At 46.3% G+C, this 12,854-nt stretch overlaps 1 protein-coding gene across 4 annotated transcripts in view; it reads right to left on the bottom strand.

Moving 5' to 3' along the window:
- Positions 1-12,854, bottom strand: part of LOC311118981 (ephrin type-A receptor 5-like) — a 152,721-nt gene that overhangs the window by 77,516 nt on the left and 62,351 nt on the right. The window lies entirely within an intron of this gene.

Genomic DNA, 12,854 nt, shown 5'->3' with positions numbered 1-12,854 from the left:
TAGAAGAGAGAGAGGAGTAGGTGGTTAGATTCACACCGTAGAGGAGAGAGAGGAGTAGGTGGTTAGAATCACCCTGCACACCGTAGAGGAGAGAGAGGAGTAGGTGGTTAGATTCACCCTGTAGAGGAGAGAGAGGAGTAGGTGGTTAGATTCACCCTGTAGAAGAGAGAGAGGAGTAGGTGGTTAGATTCACCCTGTAGAGGAGAGAGAGGAGTAGGTGGTTAGATTCACCCTGTAGAAGAGAGAGAGGAGTAGGTGGTTAGATTCACCCTGTAGAGGAGAGAGAGGAGTAGGTGGTTAGATTCACCCTGTAGAAGAGAGAGAGGAGTAGGTGGTTAGATTCACCCTGCACACTGTAAAGGAGAGATGTTTCAATTTGTCAGGAATTACTGACATTTTGTTCAGGCTTGTACTTTAAGTGAGCAATGCATTTTGACAATGCAAACCATACATCTAGAGCAGGGTTTCTAACTCAAGGCACCACACCTGCCACCTGTCATAAGACCAGAAATAGGATAAATGACAATTATAAAGACATTTTACATTTACATTTTAGTCATTAAGCAGACGCTCTTATCCAGAGCGACTTACATGAGCAATTAGGGTTAAGTGCCTTGCTCAAGGGCACATCGACAGAGTTTTCACCTAGTCATCTCTGGGATTAGAACCAGCGACCTTTCGGTTACTGGCACAACGCTCTTAACCACTAAGCTACCTGCCGCCCCGACGTGCGAATGTCTGATAGATAGCACTGTGTGATTGTCATAGATAGATAGATGTTGTTTGTCACAGTGCATTCATATCCCACAGTCCCCTGCTCTGAGAACAGCAGTATCCTGATTCTGCAGAACACACTTTATCAGTCTCTCTTTCACATTTTGACAAGCACTTGATAATGCCTCGAATTTCCCAGCTGCATCCCCTTTGTGTGGCCGTAATGCCCCCTAAAAAAATCCATGCCTTTTGCGGCCATTGGCCATTGTGCCCTTGGACTGAATATAATAATTATAATTCCCTTCTCCCGGCTGTGTGCTTCGAAGCACCTCTCACTCACATCGCTCTTTCTGCCCGTCACAGGTCTTTCTCACAGGCTACAAGTGAAGACAGACACATCAGTGATGCAACTGTGCGTGTCCTTATCCAATTCCGAGGCGCACATTGAAGATATTGGAAGAACTGTCCACATTTACTTTTCGTCAGCCAACAAGATGAGTCGGCCTAACGAACAGCAAAAGCACTGGCCTATGTCAATCTACTATCCCCCATAGTACAAAAGTCGACCTATTTTATTCTGTGTGAGAAATAAATATTCTAAACATAATTTGGGACAGTTGTGGGATGTGATAGATCCCAAATTTATACAACCACTAGCATAAAAATAAAATAAAAATAGCAATGAGGCTGATGCAACAGATCAGAACATTTTAGATTAAAATGTTGATAAACTATTAGGTTATTTCTTCACATTATGAATGCAGCAATGTGCACACGGCAGTAGGCTATAAGCGTGAATGTTCCATTAGTGGGAAAACACCATCATCAAAAGTGAAACTCACGCGCTGCGTATGCATGTCAGTTAGGCTCCACCCCTAACTGACCCTGCCTGCGTCACAAATGGCACCCTATTCCTAGTTGTCATGAGAATTTCTATCTCTAATACTAAGCTTTGAATAATTCCCAGAGGTTGTAAGACTCTAGTTAATTAAGAATTAAACAGCTTCTCCAGTGTGTAAGAAATCAGCCATTTTTTATTCATGAGAGCTCTGGTGCTCAAAACACACACAGCCTTTTCATATGCCTTCACACAAAGGAACTTTGCTCCGCCCACCTTTAGGCGGCCTGTAACTTTCCACAGTAGAGTTTTCAGCAGTTTCTAAGTCCCCTCTTACTATGGTATGTTGGCCTCCAACAGTTTCTACCCATATTCCCTGTTGGTGGTTTCATTGTCTTTAGAACTCTAACACAGTTACAGTGGGGGGGAAAAAAGTATTTAGTCAGCCACCAATTGTGCAAGTTCTCCCACTTAAAAATATGAGAGAGGCCTGTAATTTTCATCATAGGTACACGTCAACTATGTCAGACAAAATGAATGTTTTTTCCAGAAAATCACATTGTAGGATTTTTAATGAATTTATTAGCAAATTATGGTGGAAAATAAGTATTTGGTCAATAACAAAAGTTTCTCAATACTTTGTTATATACCCTTTGTTGGCAATGACACAGGTCAAACGTTTTCTGTAAGTCTTCACAAGGTTTTCACACACTGTTGCTGGTATTTTGGCCCATTCCTCCATGCAGATCTCCTCTAGAGCAGTGGTGTTTTGGGGCTGTCGCTGGGCAACACGGACTTTCAACTCCCTCCAAAGATTTTCTATGGGGTTGAGATCTGGAGACTGGCTAGGCCACTACAGGACCTTGAAATGCTTCTTACGAAGTCACTCCTTCGTTGCCCGGGCGGTGTGTTTGGGATCATTGTCATGCTGAAAGACCCAGCCACGTTTCATCTTCAATGCCCTTGCTGATGGAAGGAGGTTTTCACTCAAAATCACACGATACATGGCCCCATTCATTCTTTCCTTTACACGGATCAGTCGTCCTGGTCCCTTTGCAGAAAAACAGCCCCAAAGCATGATGTTTCCACCCCCATGCTTCACAGTAGGTATGGTGTTCTTTGGATGCAACTCAGCATTCTTTGTCCTCCAAACAAGACGAGTTGAGTTTTTACCAAAAAGTTCTATTTTGGTTTCATCTGACCATATGACATTCTCCCAATCCTCTTCTGGATCATCCAAATGCACTCTAGCAAACTTCAGACGGGCCTGGACATGTACTGGCTTAAGCAGGGGGACACGTCTGGCACTGCAGGATTTGAGTCCCTGGCAGCGTAGTGTGTTACTGATGGTAGGCTTTGTTACTTTGGTCCCAGCTCTCTGCAGGTCATTCACTAGGTCCCCCCGTGTGGTTCTGGGATTTTTGCTCACCGTTCTTGTGATCATTTTGACCCCATGGGGTGAGATCTTGCGTGGAGCCCCAGATCGAGGGAGATTATCAGTGGTCTTGTATGTCTTCCATTTCCTAATAATTGCTCCCACAGTTGATTTCTTCAAACCAAGCTGCTTACCTATTGCAGATTCAGTCTTCCCAGCCTGGTGCAGGTCTACAATTTTGTTTCTGGTGTCCTTTGACAGCTCTTTGGTCTTGGCCATAGTGGAGTTTGGAGTGTGACTGTTTGAGGTTGTGGACAGGTGTCTTTTATACTGATAACAAGTTCAAACAGGTGCCATTAATACAGGTAACGAGTGGAGGACAGAGGAGCCTCTTAAAGAAGAAGTTACAGGTCTGTGAGAGCCAGAAATCTTGCTTGTTTTTAGGTGACCAAATACTTATTTTCCACCATAATTTGCAAATAAATTCATAAAAAATCCTACAATGTGATTTTCTGGAGAAAAAAAATCTCAATTTGTCTGTCATAGTTGACGTGTACCTATGATGAAAATTACAGGCCTCTCTCATCTTTTTAAGTGGGAGAACTTGCACAATTGGTGGCTGACTAAATACTTTTTTTCCCCACTGTATACGCAGTTTTGGGGTGGAACAATTTTAGTCATTACCTACATGAACAATTTTAGTCATTACCTTAAACATGCAAAATCTGGACCCCTACAAATCATCTGGGCATGACAATCTGGACCGTTTCTTTCTAAAACTAGCCGCCGAAATTGTCGCAACCCATATTACTAGCCTGTTCAACCTCTCTTTCGTAACGTCTGAGATCCCCAGAGATTGGAAAGCTGCCGTGGTCATCCCCCTCTTCAAAGGGGGTGACACTCTAGATCCAAACTGTTACAGACCTATATCCATCCTGCCCTGCCTTTTGAAAGTTTTTGAAAGCCAAGTTAACAAACAGATCACCGACCATTTCCAATCCCACTGTACCTTCTCCGCTATGCAATCCGGTTTCCGAGCTGGTCATGGGTGCACCTCAGCCACGCTCAAGGTCCTAAACGATATTATAGCCGCAATCGATAATAGACAGTACTGTGCAGCCGTCTTCATCGACCTGGCCAAGCTTTCGACTCTGTCAACCACCGCATTCTTATTGGCAGACTAAATAGCCTTGGTTTCTCAAATGACTGCCTCGCCTGGTTCACCAACTACTTCTCAGATAGAGTTCAATGTGTCAAATCGGAGGGCCTGTTGTCTGGACCTATGGCAGTCTCTATGGGGGTGCCACAAGGTTCAATTCTTGGGCCGACTCTTTTCTCTGTGTATATCAATGATGTCGCTCTTGCTGCTGGTGACTCTCAGATCCACCTCTACGCAGACAACACCATTTTGTATACATCTGGCCCTTCATTGGACACTGTGTTAACAAACCTCCAAACGAGCTTCAATGCCATACAACACTCCTTCAGTAGCCTCCAACTGCTCTTAAACACTAGTAAAACTAAATGCATGCTCTTCAATCGAACGCTGCTGGCACCTGCCCACCCAACTATAATCACTACTCTCGACAGGTCTGACCTAGAGTATGTGGACAACTACAAATACCTAGGTGTCTGGTTAGACTGTAAACTCTCCTTCCAGACTCACATTAAGAATCTCCAATCCAAACTTAAATCGGCTTGCTATTTCGCAACAAAGCCTCCTTCACTCATGCTGCCAAACATGCCCTCGTAAAACTGACTATCCTACCGATCCTTGACTTCGGCGATGTAATTTACAAAATAGCCTCCAACACTCTACTCAGCAAATTGGATGTAGTCTATCACAGTGCCATCCGTTATGTCACCAAAGTCCCATATACTACCCACCACTGTGACCTGTACGCTCTTGTTGGCTGGTCCTCACTACATATTCGTCGCCAAACCCACTGGCTCCAGGTCATCCTTAAATCACTGCTAGGCAAATCCCCGCCTTAGCTTAGCTCATTGGTCACCATAACAACACCCACCCGTAGTATGCGCTCCAGCAGGTATATCTCACTGGTCATCCCCAAAGCCAACACCTCCTTTGGCCGCCATTCCTTCCAGTTCTCTGCTGCCAATGACTGGAACGAATTGCAAAAATCTCTGAAGCTGGAGACTCTTATCTCCCTCACTAACTTTAAGCATCAGTTGTCAGAGCAGCTTACCGATCACTGCACCTGTACACAGCCCATCTGTAGCCCACCCCACTACCTCATCCCCATATTATTTATTTTGCTCATTTGCACCCCAGTTTCTCTATTTGCAAATCATCTCTTGCACATCTATCATTCCAGTGTTAATACTAATTGTAATTATTTTGCACTATAGCCTATTTATTGCCTTACCTCCATAACTTGCTACATTTGCACACACTGTATATATATATTTTCTGTTGTATTTTTGACTTTATGTTTTGTTTTACCCCATATGTAACTCTGTGTTGTTGTTTTTATCACACTGCTTTGTCTTATCTTGGCCAGGTCGCAGTTGTAAATGAAACTTGTTCTCAACTGGCTTATCTGGTTAAATAAAGGTGAAATAAAAAATAAATAAAAATAACATACACATTTTCCTATCACTAGTGCACTGCTTTTGACTGGAGCCCTATGGGTGAATCGGCTTCCATTTGCGATGCATCCACCCTCTCCTGAGTGACCCTGCATGGCCCTGTGAGGATGTGCAGATGTTCTGTCAGGGCTCTACTCCTGCTACAAGAGCCCCCACTCCAAATTACAGGGTTAAGCCCCCACTGGCTCTGACCTCGCAATACCATTACCCTGCCTACTGCACAGCTGCCCTGCCACCCACTGGGAACAGAGGACCTAATGGCTGCATCCCAAATGGAACCCTATACAGTGCACTACTTTTGATGGTGTTCTGGTCAAAAGTAGTGCACTATATAGGGAATACGGTTCCATTTGGGAAGCAGGCAGTGACACACATTTCACTCCTCAAACACCTCAAACATGCCTCTGGTAACGGAAATGGACTCTTATCTCCTCTCTGTCTCTACTCTGGATAGGGAGGCTGAGAGGATGGGAGGATGGGAGGATGGGAGGCTGAGAGGATGGGAGGATGGGAGGATGGGAGGCTGGGAGGATGGGAGGCTGAGAGGATAAGAGGCTAGGAGGCTGAGAGGCTGAGAGGCTGGGAGGCTGGGAGGATGAGAGACTGGGAGGATGGGAGGCTGGGAGGCTGGGAGGATGGGAGGCTGGGAGGATGGGAGGCTGGGAGGATGGGAGGCTGGGAGGATGGGAGGCCAGCATACTGGGTAGTATAGAGGGAGGCTGGGAGGCTGGGAGGATGGGAGGCTGGGAGGCTGGGAGGCTGAGAGGATGGGAGGCTGGGAGGCTGGGAGGCCGGGAGGCTGGGAGGATGGGAGGCTGGGAGGCTGGGAGGCTGGGAGGCTGAGAGGATGGGAGGCTGGGAGGCCGGGAGGATGGGAGGATGGGAGGCTGGGAGGCTGGGAGGCTGGGAGGATGGGAGGCTGGGAGGATGGGAGGCTGGGAGGCTGGGAGGCTAGGAGGATGGGAGGCTGGGAGGATGGGAGGATGGGAGGCTGGGAGGCTGGGAGGCTGGAGGCTGGGAGGCTGGGAGGATGGGAGGCCAGCATACTGGGTAGTATAGAGGGAGGCTGGGAGGATGGGAGGATGGGAGGCTGGGAGGATGGGAGGCTGGGAGGATGGGAGGCTAGGAGGATGGGAGGCTGGGAGGATGGGAGGATGGGAGGATAAGAGGATGGGAGGCTGGGAGGATGGGAGGATGGGAGGCTGGGAGGCTGGAGGCTGGGAGGCTGGGAGGATGGGAGGCTGGGAGGATGGGAGGCTGAGAGGATGGGAGGATGGGAGGCCAGCATACTGGGTAGTATAGAGGGAGGCTGGGAGGCTGGGAGGATGGGAGGCTGGGAGGCTGAGAGGCTGGGAGGATGGGAGGCTGGGAGGATAAGAGGATGGGAGGCTGAGAGGCTGGGAGGATGGGAGGCTGGGAGGCTGAGAGGCTGGGAGGCTGGGAGGATGGGAGGCTGAGAGGCTGGGAGGATGGGAGGCTGGGAGGATAAGAGGATGGGAGGCTGAGAGGCTGGGAGGATGGGAGGATGGGAGGATAAGAGGATGGGAGGCTGAGAGGCTGGGAGGCTGGGAGGATGGGAGGCTGAGAGGATGGGAGGATGGGAGGCTGGGAGGCTGGGAGGATGGGAGGCTGGGAGGATGGGAGGCCAGCATACTGGGTAGTATAGAGGGAGGCTGGGAGTTGGACAGTAACAAGGCTGTTGATCCAAGCTGCTCCAAGTAGTTAGAGTTCCCATCTTGTCGTGTACAATTTGACAATTGATTATATTTTCAAATTTCAGACTAGACCTAGATTGTATTCAAAAGCAGCTGTGTTTTTATTAATTAAAATGCTAATACAAATATCCTATAGGACAGGTTGTTCGTATTATATTATACAAATATTATATTTTGAAGTTGTGTTATTACTGTGTAGGTGACTTGTTCGTCAAAACAACAGATGCCTGAGAGTGAGTTCAATGTCAGCAACTGAGAGTGAATCCAATGTCAGCAACTGAGAGTGAGTTCAGTGTAACACAAGAGAGCCCCAACCCCATGTAGCCTCATCTCCAGCCCCATGTAGCCTCATCTCCAGCCCCATGTAGCCTCGTCTCCAGCCCCATGTAGCCTCATCTCCAGCCCCATGTAGCCTCGTCTCCAGCCCCATGTAGCCTCATCTCCAGCCCCATGTAGCCTCATCTCCAGCCCCATGTAGCCTCGTCTCCAGCCCCATGTAGCCTCATCTCCAGCCCCATGTAGCCTCGTCTCCAGCCCCATGTAGCCTCATCTCCAGCCCCATGTAGCCTCGTCTCCAGCCCCATGTAGCCTCATCTCCAGCCCCATGTAGCCTCATCTCCAGCCCCATGTAGCCTCGTCTCCAGCCCCATGTAGCCTCATCTCCAGCCCCATGTAGCCTCGTCTCCAGCCCCATGTAGCCTCATCTCCAGCCCCATGTAGCCTCATCTCCAGCCCCATGTAGCCTCGTCTCCAGCCCCATGTAGCCTCATCTCCAGCCCCATGTAGCCTCATCTCCAGCCCCATGTAGCCTCGTCCATCTAGGCAGCCAGGCAGCAGCTCATTCAGTTCATTTAAACAATTTATCATGTTAAATGGTGTAGGGAATCATGTTAAATGGTGTAGGGAATCATGTTAAATGGTGTAGGGAATCATGTTAAATGGTGTAGGGAATCATGTTTAATGGTGTAGGGAATCATGTTAAATGGTGTAGGGAATCATGTTAAATGGTGTAGGGAATCATGTTAAATGGTGTAGGGAATCATGTTAAATGGTGTAGGGAATCATGTTAAATGGTGTAGGGAATCATGTTAAATGGTGTAGGGAATCATGTTAAATGGTGTAGGGAATCATGTTAAATGGTGTAGGGAATCATGTTAAATGGTGTAGGGAATCATGTTAAATGGTGTAGGGAATCATGTTAAATGGTGTAGGGAATCATGTTTAATGGTGTAGGGAATCATGTTAAATGGTGTAGGGAATCATGTTAAATGGTGTAGGGAATCATGTTAAATGGTGTAGGGAATCATGTTAAATGGTGTAGGGAATCATGTTAAATGGTGTAGGGAATCATGTTAAATGGTGTAGGGAATCATGTTAAATGGTGTAGGGAATCATGTTAAATGGTGTAGGGAATCATGTTAAACGGTGTAGGGAATCCGGTGCCATTTGGGACGCAGGCAGTGACTCTGTAATCCCGAAGAGGACGTGCAGCATTAGGATGTAATAGCAGAGATGTGTAAGAAAAGAGGGTGGTCACTACTGCCAAGGATTCCAGAGAGAGTGTTAGAGGGAGATAGACAGAGAGAGACAGAGAGACAGAGAGACACAGAGAGAGAGAGAGACAGAGAGACACAGAGACAGAGAGAGAGAGAGAGAGAGAGAGAGAGAGAGAGAGAGAGAGAGAGAGAGAGAGAGAGAGAGAGAGAGAGAGAGAGAGAGAGAGAGAGATGGAGAGAGAGAGAGAGAGAGAGAGAGATGGAGAGAGAGAGAGAGAGAGAGAGAGAGAGAGAGATGGAGAGAGAGATGGAGAGAGAGAGGTACTAGCAATGGGCCTACAGAGAGGCTGATTGGATTACCCAGCGGACACACACACGAACACACATGCATGCAGGCACACACACACACCTTTATCACACACACACACACACTCCTTGTTATTACATACACACCTCTCAAACACACAGGGACTGCCATAATGGATTATTAAACATTTTATCTACGTAATTAAATGGGCAAATTAATATTTTCATAAACGCTATACCCTGTCTCGTTCATTCCACATTATAGAGGTTGTGTCCTACAGAAATTAATCTAATTTCCATTTTCATTCGATGGTTTATCTGTGATGTGGGATCATCATGTCATTTAAAGATCAGGGTTATAGGGATTGAAGTCTGAGAGGAGAAGAAGGGAGGGGAGATGAGAGCAAAGCAGAGGAGATTCCTCTCCTCGCTCTCCTCTCTGACTGGGGGATGGGGGAGCAGGGCCAGTGTAGCGCGGCCCTTAGGATGGGGGGGGGGGGGGGGGGGGGGGGCAAGAGGAGGAGAGGAAAGAGGAAACTGATTCACCTTGACGGAACCTTGGTCTCCTGTCATGCAATATTAGACCTGAAAAATACTCCCTGAATTCAGCTAGCCCCCTGCACACACACACACACACACACACACACTCTCTCTCTCTGAATTCAGCTTTCCCAGCCAGCAGCCATGAGGCTATTCAGCCACCATGCAGCTGATGCCCTAGTCTATTGTTCTGTTGTATTGTAATGTTAAATCACAGCCATGTTACAGAATGGAGTGATTCCCACAGCGTCTAGCCTACATCCAGTAACATGTTGATTTGATTCACATTTTTTAACATTTAAGTCGATAAGCTTGTTAGACAACGTGTTCGTTAGTTTGATGGTTTAGTGGGTGAGAAAAGCTTTAGGAAGGAAACTAGCAGAGCATTCCTGCTATGCTGACAAATCTCTACATACTGGCTCAGAGAACCAAAGAATAGAAACAAGAGCACAATGGATTTACTGATTACATCTACTGATTACATCTACTGATTACATCTACTGATTAGATCCAAAGACAAGAACCAAACCACTGGGGAACACAGAATACAAAAGTAGAATCTGATAAAAAAAGGATGTCTTGTAAAACCTCTGAGCCTTTGAAGAATCAGAATGTGAATAGAAATGGGTTCTGCTAATGAAATAAGAAACGGGTGTTATTGTGCTCCTCTCGGTCTCTGACTGAATATTTGTGTGTTTTTGGTTTGACCAGAAGTCCTCACAAGGATAGTAAAACAAGGAAAAATCCGGAAAAGTGGGGACATTTCGCCCCCACAAGGAAAAGGGCTATTTTAGGCTTAGGGTTAGGGTTAGTGGTTAGGAGTTAGGGTTAGTGGTTAGGGTTAGGGTTAGTGGTTAGGGTTAGTGGTTAGGGTTAGGGTTAGTGGTTAGGAGTTAGGGTTAGTGGTTAGGGTTAGTAGTTAGGGTTAGGGTTAGGGTTAGGGTTAGTGGTTAGGAGTTAGGGTTAGTGGTTAGGGTTAGTGGTTAGGGTTAGGGTTAGGGTTAGTGGTTAGGGTTAGTGGTTAGGAGTTAGATGTTTGTTATTTGGGGGTTTGGGGCAGCAGGGATCCTAGCAGTTAGAGAGTTACACCAGCCGAAAATCTGACAATATGCCCTTGAGCAAGGCACTTAACCCTGATTTGGTCCAGGAGCGCCGTACTACTACTGACCCTGTAAAACAACACATTACACTGCACCTATCATACTACTATGGCTGACCCTGTAAAACAACACATTACACTGCACCTATCATACTACTATGGCTGACCCTGTAAAACAACATATTACACTGGACCTATCATACTACTATGGCTGACCCTGTAAAACAACACATTACACTGCACCTATCATACTACTATGGCTGACCCTGTAAAACAACACATTACACTGGACCTATCATACTACTATGGCTGACCCTGTAGAACAACACATTACACTGCACCTATCATACTACTATGGCTGACCCTGTAAAACAACACATTACACTGGACCTATCATACTACTATGGCTGACCCTGTAAAACAACACATTACACTGCACCTATCATACTACTATGGCTGACCCTGTAGAACAACACATTACACTGGACCTATCATACTACTATGGCTGACCCTGTAAAACAACACATTACACTGGACCTATCATACTACTATGGCTGACCCTGTAAAACAACACATTACACTGGACCTATCATACTACTATGGCTGACCCTGTAAAACAACACATTACACTGCACCTATCATACTACTATGGCTGACCCTGTAAAACAACACATTACACTGGACCTATCATACTACTATGGCTGACCCTGTAAAACAACACATTACACTGGACCTATCATACTACTATGGCTGACCCTGTAAAACAACACATTACACTGCACCTATCATACTACTATGGCTGACCCTGTAAAACAACACATTACACTGCACCTATCATACTACTATGGCTGACCCTGTAAAACAACACATTACACTGGACCTATCATACTACTATGGCTGACCCTGTAAAACAACACATTACACTACACCTATCATACTACTATGGCTGACCCTGTAAAACAACACATTACACTGCACCTATCATACTACTATGGCTGACCCTGTAAAACAACACATTACACTGCACCTATCATACTACTATGGCTGACCCTGTAAAACAACACATTACACTGCACCTATCATACTACTATGGCTGACCCTGTAAAACAACACATTACACTGCACCTATCATACTACTATGGCTGACCCTGTAAAACAACACATTACACTGGACCTATCAGGTGTATGTGACAATAAAACATATATCTTTTTTTTTTAAGGTTAGGGTTAGGTTACGTGATGGGGTGGTGATTTTAATGCAGGGAAACTGAAATCTGTTTTACCAAAATTTTACCTGCATGTCACCTGCGCAACCAGAGGCGACAAAACTCTAGATCACTCTTAATCCACACACAGAGACGCGTACAAAGCTCTCCCTCACCCTCCATTTGGCAAATCTGACCATAACTCTATCCTCCTGATTCCTGATTACGAGCAAAAACTCAAACAGGAAGTACCAGTGACGCGCTCAATATGGAAGCGGTCCGATGAAGCAGATGCTAAGCTACAGGACTGTTTCGCTATCACAGACTGGAATATGTTCTGGGATTCATCTGATGACATTGAGGAGTTTACCACATCAGTCACCGGCTTCATTAATAAGTGCATTGACGACATCATCCCCACAGTGACTGTACGTACATATCCCATGTATTACAGGCAACATCCACACACAGCTAAAGGGTAGAGCGGTCGCTTTCAAGGAGCGGGACACAAATCTGGACGCTTATAAGAAATCCCACTACAACCTCAAGACGAGTCATCAAACAGGCAAAGAATCAATACAGGACTAAGATCGAATCCTACTGCTCCGGTTCTGACGCTCGTCGGATGTGGCAGGGCTTGCAAACTATCACGGATTACAAAGGGAAACCCAGCCGCGAGCTGCCCAGTGACACGTGCCTAACAGACAAGCTAAATTCCTTCTACGCTCGCTTCGAGGCAAGCAACACTGAACCATGCATGAGAGCACCAGCTGTTCCCGGATGAATGTGAGTAACACCTGTTAACACTAGAACCGTCTGGCCTTTCAGTCTATAAGTACCCGCTAGAGAACGTTGAGGACGTTGCAGGGCTTATCCTTTAGCAAACGCATCAGGTGCATATCAACCTGCAAGGTGTGCAAACATAAGCACCAACGCTTGATAAATAGTGCATAAAC

Source organism: Coregonus lavaretus (genome assembly GCF_964263955.1).
Source record: "Coregonus lavaretus genome assembly, contig: HAP1_SCAFFOLD_304, whole genome shotgun sequence".
Taxonomy (NCBI): domain Eukaryota; kingdom Metazoa; phylum Chordata; class Actinopteri; order Salmoniformes; family Salmonidae; genus Coregonus; species Coregonus lavaretus.
This window is presented reverse-complemented; position numbering and strand designations above follow the sequence as displayed.